General features: G+C 32.3%; 1 protein-coding gene across 2 annotated transcripts in view; it reads left to right on the plus strand.

Moving 5' to 3' along the window:
* The window catches only part of LOC110018353 (cleavage and polyadenylation specificity factor subunit 6-like), a 30,925-nt gene extending 24,394 nt beyond the window's left edge, over positions 1 to 6,531 (plus strand). Inside the window, exons 2-3 of one of the 2 annotated variants that reach the window (XM_020715641.1) lie at positions 4,797 to 4,869; positions 5,920 to 6,531. The gene's annotated coding sequence lies outside the window, so the exon portion shown is untranslated. The remainder of the gene's footprint in view (positions 1 to 4,796; positions 4,870 to 5,919) is intronic. The other variant, XM_020715638.1, reaches the window with a different exon arrangement.
* The last annotated feature ends 2,268 nt before the right edge of the window (positions 6,532 to 8,799 follow it).

Genomic DNA, 8,799 nt, shown 5'->3' on the forward strand with positions numbered 1-8,799 from the left:
CCTGCTATTTTTGTTTACTGCTTTTTTAGGATTGTTAGATTCATCTGCTGATTTTTGAACATTTCAAACTAGACTTAACGGTTCAGTAAAGTAGTACTTCGTCTGTTTGAAATATTTTGGCCCTATTCTCATGGGATCGATATGCGGTACTCTTTAAATGTTTTATTATTTGACATGCATACATGCGTTTGGGGCTGACTTACTTCTCAGTAAGTTTCGACGCATTAAATTTTTCATGGCTCAAATATCTGCCTATTTCAGGACCTTCTAATTCTTTATTAATAGATTAATACAATACGCATAATACTTGACCTAACTACTATTATATTTCTGTATAATACATTACAGAAGTACCAATTATAATATTTCAATAATAAAACAAAATAATTTATGAAAATGGCTAAATGCGACTTGAAGTTCTCTTTTTTTGTTTGCAGTAGCATTTCTCTTTAAATGTGGCATTTACATGTTTAGATGGAACAAATAAAAATTCATCTGCAATCTTTTTATTTTATAGCTTGAACTATTGGCATGCTTCGTTATTAGGGTGATTAATATCCCTGTAATTGAACTTTGTTGAGTTGCATTAGTATTTCTTTATTAGGGTGATTTATATCCCTACAATTAATTTTATCTAAACTTTAATTAACATTTTTTAGATCAAATAATTAAAGTAATTTGCAGTATTTTTATTTTATAACCTGTACAGTTAGTAATATCTTTATTAGGGTGATTAATGTCCTAGCAATTCAATTTGAACTCTGTATTTATCTAAGCATCGTATTAGTCATATGGTTTGATGGGGCTTGACTACTCAGATCAATAATATATACAATTAAGCATACAATCTTGTATGAGTAGAATTTTCATGGTGAAAAAATGTAAAGTTGAAATTTGAAAATTTCGTTAGAATTTTGTTATTAATGATGTGTTTTTTAACTTGCGAACTATGTGACTGATTCTTACGAAGATGAGCAGCTAAATGAAGAGTTTCTTATGCATGGTCATGTATATATTTTTGGATCCAAATTTCTTATGCTAAGAATTCTTGTAAGCTCTTGTAAAACAGAAAACAAAGAGAAGATTGGAGGAGAAGAAGAATAGTGAGAGACTCAAAATTTTATTGTTAGCATAAATACGAAGCAAATTGCATGTGAAAAATGGCTTTTTGACCAGCTATTTATAGGGTTTTATATGCTATGGAAAAGGTTAAAATTTGGTCTCATAAAAATAAATAAAAGAAATACATAATAGAATTGTTACATACACATGGACACTGGTTAGCATATCTAATGAATATATATGGATAACTCCCAAGCCAAGTGATTAGGAGTAGTCGCTGACCTAAAAGATAATGCTAGCATTTTGGCAAGTGACACCGACAAGAGATTAAACTTGGAAGTAAATAATATAATACAGATGAACTTATCAGTTATCTTGAAGCAGTCGAGCTATAAAAACAAACTAGCAATTATATTTGGATATCAAAATTTGATTCTATTTTCGTGATGCTTGGTTGTGAATTTTCATATTGTAGGATTTATAAATTCTTTTGGTTTGTCTAATAAGGTTGTTATATTAGATTGAAGGTTTTTTATAAACTGGAAGAGTTAATTATATTTTTAAAGTTGGTTGGTTAATGCAGTAGGAACTGAAAGGATCTTGTTTTTGAAGCTTTAAAACTTTCAGATGATATCACAGTGCAATTTCTTAACAAGAGGCTGTAGAGAACGTTTAATCCTTCTTGTATTCGTTAGTTCTCTGGCTCTGTTTGGTTCCATTACCTTGACTGAAATTAGTTCCCTTAGTTGTGATGATTACTATCTCAAGCATACAAATCAATGGCACAAAATGATGTATGCCATCGTACATGGTGCTGCGCGACACATCAAAATAGTGTGCTTTATTTGTTGCATTGTGCATTGGGCAAATAATAGCGCATGATGAGTTGGCACCATGGTCTTGCTAAGTTAATTTTTTAGATTTAATATAAAAAGAAATAAAGAAAAAATTGCGTGCATACAATTCATATCTTATATATTTGTATATTAAACATCTAAAATTTAATAGCACATAAAAATATTAACTAATTTTTCTTTTAAAATAAAATACACATTTTTCATGAATATATTTTAATGTGATTATGATACAACATGCACACACCATGCAATTTGCCATGTGTTATGAATCTACGAAAACCTTTACATTATGGTGCATTATTTGTCATTGATAAGTATGGTCTCTAGTGCAGACTTATTTAGCACCTCTACCCTTATGGGGAGATGTATTCCGTTCTGCGACTAGAATTAGTTAATTTTTGCATGGTTTTATGAGAGGACTAGAGCATTTCCAAGATTCTTGTTCTGCACAGGAAAAAAAGAAAAACTCAAGTATTTAATGGAACCTTGAATTAGATCAACCAATTAATTTTTTTTTTGAAGGAAACAAGAAATAAATGGCTGACTAAAATTTTTTGGCAAGCTTGTACAATCTCAAATGTTAAAGCTTGTTTTGACATATTTTACCTTCACTTTGCATGCATGCTGTAATGTTTTATTTTTTTATTTTTTTGGTCTATAGCCCATAGCCATGGTGTATGTCATGATGTTTCTCAACTCGTGACACGATTTATCTAGAATATGTATGTCCGATTCAGGTATTATTACCGGTTTAAATTGGGGACCAACTTAAGATGTTTTCATATTTTTTATGTTTTATTAGATTGAAATTTTTAATGAGAAAGCATTTATCACTTCTCATCACCAGCTGCTAGGTTCTAGCTTTCCGTGTTAAAACTATCTTACCTTTTAGTTAGCTGACAGGCTGAAATGATTAACTGTTGTTAGTTTAATGGGGTCCTTGAGATGGAATGATCACTCGGAGGACTGTTTAACGTGGTATGTTGAGGCCTTGTTTGGAAAAGCTTTTTCAGTGCTTTCTGTTTTAAGATACATCATTTTCAGTGCTTTCTGTTTTACGAAACATCAATAACATATTCTGTAGTTAGATTGCTTTGCATACTTCTTTTTACCAAACTCCAATTGTACTTCATTTGAGACCGCTATTTCCTTGCCATTCTAAAAAATGTTTTTTTATGAAGTTCCTTTTAAACAAATTTTTATGAAAGTATAATGCCGACCAAACGAAGCCTATGTGCCCAGGTTGATGAACAAAACATTGCTTTAATTAGTGAGCTAGATTTCCTTTAAGTTGAATGTCTATGAACAGAATATAGCAGACTAAATCTTTTTAAGTGCTGGCCATCACAATTATGAAAATATAACATTTAGAAGCTGCCAATACATCAACGATTTCATCATTTTTTTTTTCAGTTAGGAAAAACCTCTATGATATAATTTCATATTATTTTGAATTATACCCAATCTGTTATATGGACCAGTATTGCAAAGCTACTTTGTTCTCTAGCGTTTGTTTTAAGAACTTTTATATGTGACTTATTTCATTGAATTTATATGTAAGATCATTTCTCGTTACCTCCTATGCATAATGTTTTATTTGGAGCATAATCCATTTGTGCTTATGTCTTCTTGGCAGGGTGCCTATTCTGATTTATTGCGATTAATTCTACACTTTTTGGATGCACTGTGATTTATTGAGCAAAATCGATCCCTAATCTTTTAATGGAATATATGCTTAGTTGGGTCCTAAAGTTGAAGCTGGGTTTCTTAGAAGAAGTATTTTTTTAGCATTGTGTAATAAGACAATATCTTCGAGTGTTAAATTTAAAATTTTGGATTATGGGAATTCAAGTTGTGCAAATGGAATAATTGGATTGCCATGCTAAGCACGGGGGAAAAGAAATGAGGATGATTATATGATGTCTATTAAGGAATGAGAATGGTAATTCACATTTATGGGATTGTGTAAGGTACCTTTTTTTTTCGAATACTAGCATGTGGAAACTAGATTTATGGATTTCAGCATACACTGTAAAAGACAAAAGACACCAATAAGGTGGTAAATAAAAAATTTATGAAACAACTTCATGGTTGTGAAAGTTGGACCTAGGGCAGCTAACAATTCAACTTCAAGCCGAGCTGGTGTTAGCTCAAAATCGGCTCGAATAAAATTCAATCCAAAATTTTGACCGTAGCTCGGCTCATTTATATCGATCCGAGCCAAAATTCAAATCAATTTTTGAGCGATTAATAATCTTCGAGTTGAATTTGCTAAATTTATGGCCCTAACAACACTGCTTGTTAACGATTCAATTTTGCGGCTCGAAAAAAATTCAATCTAAAATTTTGGCTCGTAGATTGACTCGTTTATTTTGATTCGAGCCAAAATTCGAATCAATTTTCAAGCGATTAACACGATCTTCGTGCAAAATTCACGGCCCTCGTTGGACTCTACTGGTAGTAGAAATTACAATGGAGAGATGCTGTTGGAAAAACAAATTATTTCTAATCATCTTATTAAAAATGTTATATCAACGAACTCACATTATTACTAATCATCTATATTAAAAACATTATTACTAATCATCTATATTAAAAATATTACATCATTTTAATAGTTACAATTAATTTTAATATTGTTTTTGATAATCTTAAGAAATGTTAGGAAATATAGCAAATAGAACAATGGTAATATGGGTAAAGGTTTGTGCAAAAGTAACAGTTGAGAAATGTCATCTCATGTTTTTGATGATTATATCTAGTCTATCATTTAGAGATGACTGGGACATTCATTTGAGTTGACAGTATGCATCATTGGCTAACATGAAACATTTTTGGTAAACAAGGCGACTAAATAAAATGATTTGATCGAATCAGGGAAAAGATGGACCGCCAAGGCTAAATATAGGTAGATATTGTGCAACAACAACAACAACGAGCTTTTATCCCAGTAAGTTGGGTCAGCTACATGAATCTTTTTTCTCCATTGCAGCCTATTCTGTATCAAATTTTCATTTAATTCCACTTCTTTGATTTTGATTATCTCAATTGATACATGAAAATGAGGTTTTAGGCTAGTGAAGTAGTAGAATACATTATTGCCAACTAAAAAGAAGCATTTGTGTTGATGGGGGTTTTGGGGGCGGCGTTGAATCCAATTTCATTGCCCAACTTCTATGATATGCTGATACTTCAATACAAACTTCCATGCACTTGTCCAATTTTTTAAGAATAAAAAAATTTCGGGCAAGCATGTTATATTTAAATTTTAAAAAAAAATTCAATACAAACTTCCATGCACAAGTGTTCTTAAAAGTTAAATTTAAATTTTTAAAATATTATTTAGATTGTACTAAGTAAAATATTTCTAAAAGGATATTGTTCATCATATTTCTTTAGCTTTTGTTTAATTTTAATTATTTTTTTATTGTACTTAATATTTTTTATTTTTTAAAAAATTTCCTTTGTTTACTATCACGATTTATGAATTATATGATAGTCATTTATTTTTTTAATACTTAAATATCATTATTTTACTATCTTGATTTATGAATAATATGATGATCATTTATTTTTTTTAATTCTTAAATATCATTATTTTTTCATCTTTATAACGTTAAGTTCCTTTTTACCCGTTTCTTTTTTATTTAATTTATGTGATTAGCAAATATTATTTTAAAATTTATAATATGTATATTGTAATACCTTGTCAAAGGCATGCCAGTGTCATATATTTTCAAAGCTAGGTGTATCTCGTGTCCTTGTCGTATGGTGTCTGTATCGATGCATTTAGCCCAACTTTTAGTTGGCATGAGCATGAAGATTTATCTTATATTTACTGTCGGGTGGACTTTTCCTTTGAGAACTTATAATCTCTTTTAACTTCTTTTGTCCATTTCATTAACTTCATTTTTTCCCCTACGATTATCTCATTTTTGTTCGCTATTGCTGTTATTTTTTTCACTTTTACTTTATCTCTGATATTAATCTAATTTTGCAGCTACATGCCCGGCTGGATTGCAGATTTTAATTCACGGTTGCTGTTTCTCTAATTAGCTTATGATTGAACGAAAGGATTTTGGCCCCTCGCTTTTATCCATCCAGTTTATTATGATGTGGTCCTGACTTATAAAAGCTTTGTTACTGTACCAATTACTTCTTTTAGTAGATTGCTTTGTGCAGACTATTTAAGAAAAAGAGGATTAGCCTCTTGATAATATGATGTTAATCTCATTGTTTATTTAAGAACTAAGTATGCACATCTCCAGGATTGTTGGATTTCAACCATGCAGCAGGATCAACGAGCAGTTGCCGAAGCTTTCACTATGTTGATGGCTGGATGGGTTTCTTTTGTAATTTTGTTTAGATTTAGATCCACTGTATCCCTTTAGTTTTGCCTGATTCTATTGTGGTTGCTGCTGCTGCTCCTGTTTTTATTTTTTCCCCTTTTAGTAACGCCTCTTTTTCATCTTATTTTGTTCTGTTCTTTTAACCAATTGTAAATAGACCTAAGAGCAGGGTTACACTGTACATGTGCTGGAGCCAAGCAGCTTTATCACCTTGAGTGTAAAGAACACCAAAGTAAAATAATGCATGAGAAGTATTGCTTTTTTGAAGGACTTTAGTTGTCATAAGAACTGGTGGTTTATTAGGTTCCTGCATTGGATTGTGATTTTGCTTTCAATTGTCATTTTTTTTGCAGTATTAGTTTGATAACCTGAGCTAGTGCCCTCTTGTGGGAAAAAATTGCTGCGACCGGACAACGGATGTGATATAGTAGAGCGGAGCTTTCACTGAATCACATCTGTTTTCCGGACGCAACTCATGCCCGGTTTCTCCTCTTGCGGAGACTTCCCTGTAATCCTATACCGTGGAAGCATTTGATTGCATAGTGTGTGAGGAATTCCACAGTGAGCACTTGTGATCCACTGAGAATCCCACAAGTAACTCCATAAAACGTCATATAAGGAATTTGTTGTCCCCGCATATTTTGTACACATGAGATGTTTTCCTCTGGACACGAGTCTAGATTTGTGAACGCAGCCTATTGTAAAAGTGAAGGGTAATGAATTTTGTGCCAGTGTTGTTATTAATAATACCTTGATAGGGTTTCTGTCCCAGGGATGCTTAGGCGTATATTGAATGCAGCAAATTATTTGCATATATTGCAGATAATGTGACGTTATTACTAGTATTGCTCTGCAGGCATGAACAGGGCTGTAATTGAGCCTGCGTATGATGTAGATTGGACTTTGTTTGGTGATATTGTAAGTTGTTCATGTTGGGCTTGAATTTAAGTCTAGTTTTCACCTGATTTTTGATATTGATTTGTTTAGAAATTTGAAGACTTGGTTTTGATTTGTATATGAATTGATTTGTTTATATTAATTGAATTAATATTTGAAGGTGTTGATAAAGAAGTTAAAAATTTTAATATGTATTTGGGTTTTCATATAAATTCATCTACAAATCGTTTTATAAAATTAAATAAGTAATTGAATAAATTATGAATTAGATTCTAATTATTTTATTTTAATTAAATATGGAAACATATTTGTTGGAAGTAAAAATTTTAATATGTATTTGGGTTTTCATATAAATTTATCTACAAATCTTTTTATAAAATTAAATAAGTAATTGGATAAATTATGAATTAGATTCTAATTATTTTATTTAAATTAAATATGAAAACATATTTGTTGCAAGTTTTTTTTGTAATAAAATAACATAAATAAATATTAGTGATTGTGCTAGGAAGATTTTAGATATGGAGAAAATATTCGGTCAAACACAACAGGTTCAAATGGCCAACTTTCGGTGGTCACGTGTTACACGTCAGTGGCGGTGGTTGGTCGTGCGGATGTCCGGACCGAATATTTTTTCTAATATATGAGGTGATTCAAGCAAAAAGGTAGTGGAAGTGAGGCTTATAAGTAGTAGACTAAGGTTAATGGGTTAGTACATTTTCATTCTCACCAGTGATCCAAAGTTTAATGGTGAGATCGAAGACATGCCTCTTGCAACTGATCCAACTCACCCATAGTCATCCCTAATCTGTCGTTCTACAATACCGACCCGAAGCTCTTTGGAAAATACTTTGGAGCTATCAAGCAGTGCATAAAGAATAGAGATCAGAGATAAGCAAAGAAGGTGTCAGAACAAGTGTTGGTGGAGACAAGGGACATTAAAAGGCATCAACTTTCAGTCCGTTAGTATCTTGACTTGACAATCGTCAAATAAGTGTTAAAACCAGATGCCTTCGATTAAATGACAAAGGAGGATTAGATGGCCTCCGAAACTCTGGAGGTTGCGGTCGATTATACTGAAATTGGCTGCCCAGAGACTGTTGAAGTGGTGGCCCGATGAAAACCACTAGCGGTCCTTGGTCGGGGAGATTTAGGAGCAAAAATAATTTATTTCAAGTTTGACTTTTCTTTTATTATTCAAATGATTGTCATTGGCGAGCTCATCCTTAGTGAGAGGATAACTTTTACGACGCCCACTAAGAGTTTTCAGTCGATTGTAACTCCTCAGGTGCTCAACATCAAGAGGCTAGGAGGATGGAGAACTTGATGGAGTCGAGTTGGCACAAGCAGGAAGCTTTGACGGGGAGAGAAGAAACAACACTCGCAGCCCTCTAGCCGATCTTTGCTTCTTTCATTGACCTTCCTTCCAGGGACAAAGCGAGTCACTCTTCTTCAATCAACACGAGTGCACCTAAAGTTGAGTGATGAGACGAGTTGAATGCGGATTTTCGTGCTGATATAGAATTAGAATAAATAATTGAAAAACTCTACCAACCTAGGGATCTCCAACTATCAGCAAAACATTGACAAAATTCATAACAACTGCTATGGAGTTGGGTAGTATTTGAGCAGGA

Source organism: Phalaenopsis equestris, unplaced genomic scaffold, assembly GCF_001263595.1.
Source record: "Phalaenopsis equestris unplaced genomic scaffold, ASM126359v1 Scaffold000016, whole genome shotgun sequence".
Taxonomy (NCBI): Eukaryota; Viridiplantae; Streptophyta; class Magnoliopsida; order Asparagales; family Orchidaceae; genus Phalaenopsis; species Phalaenopsis equestris.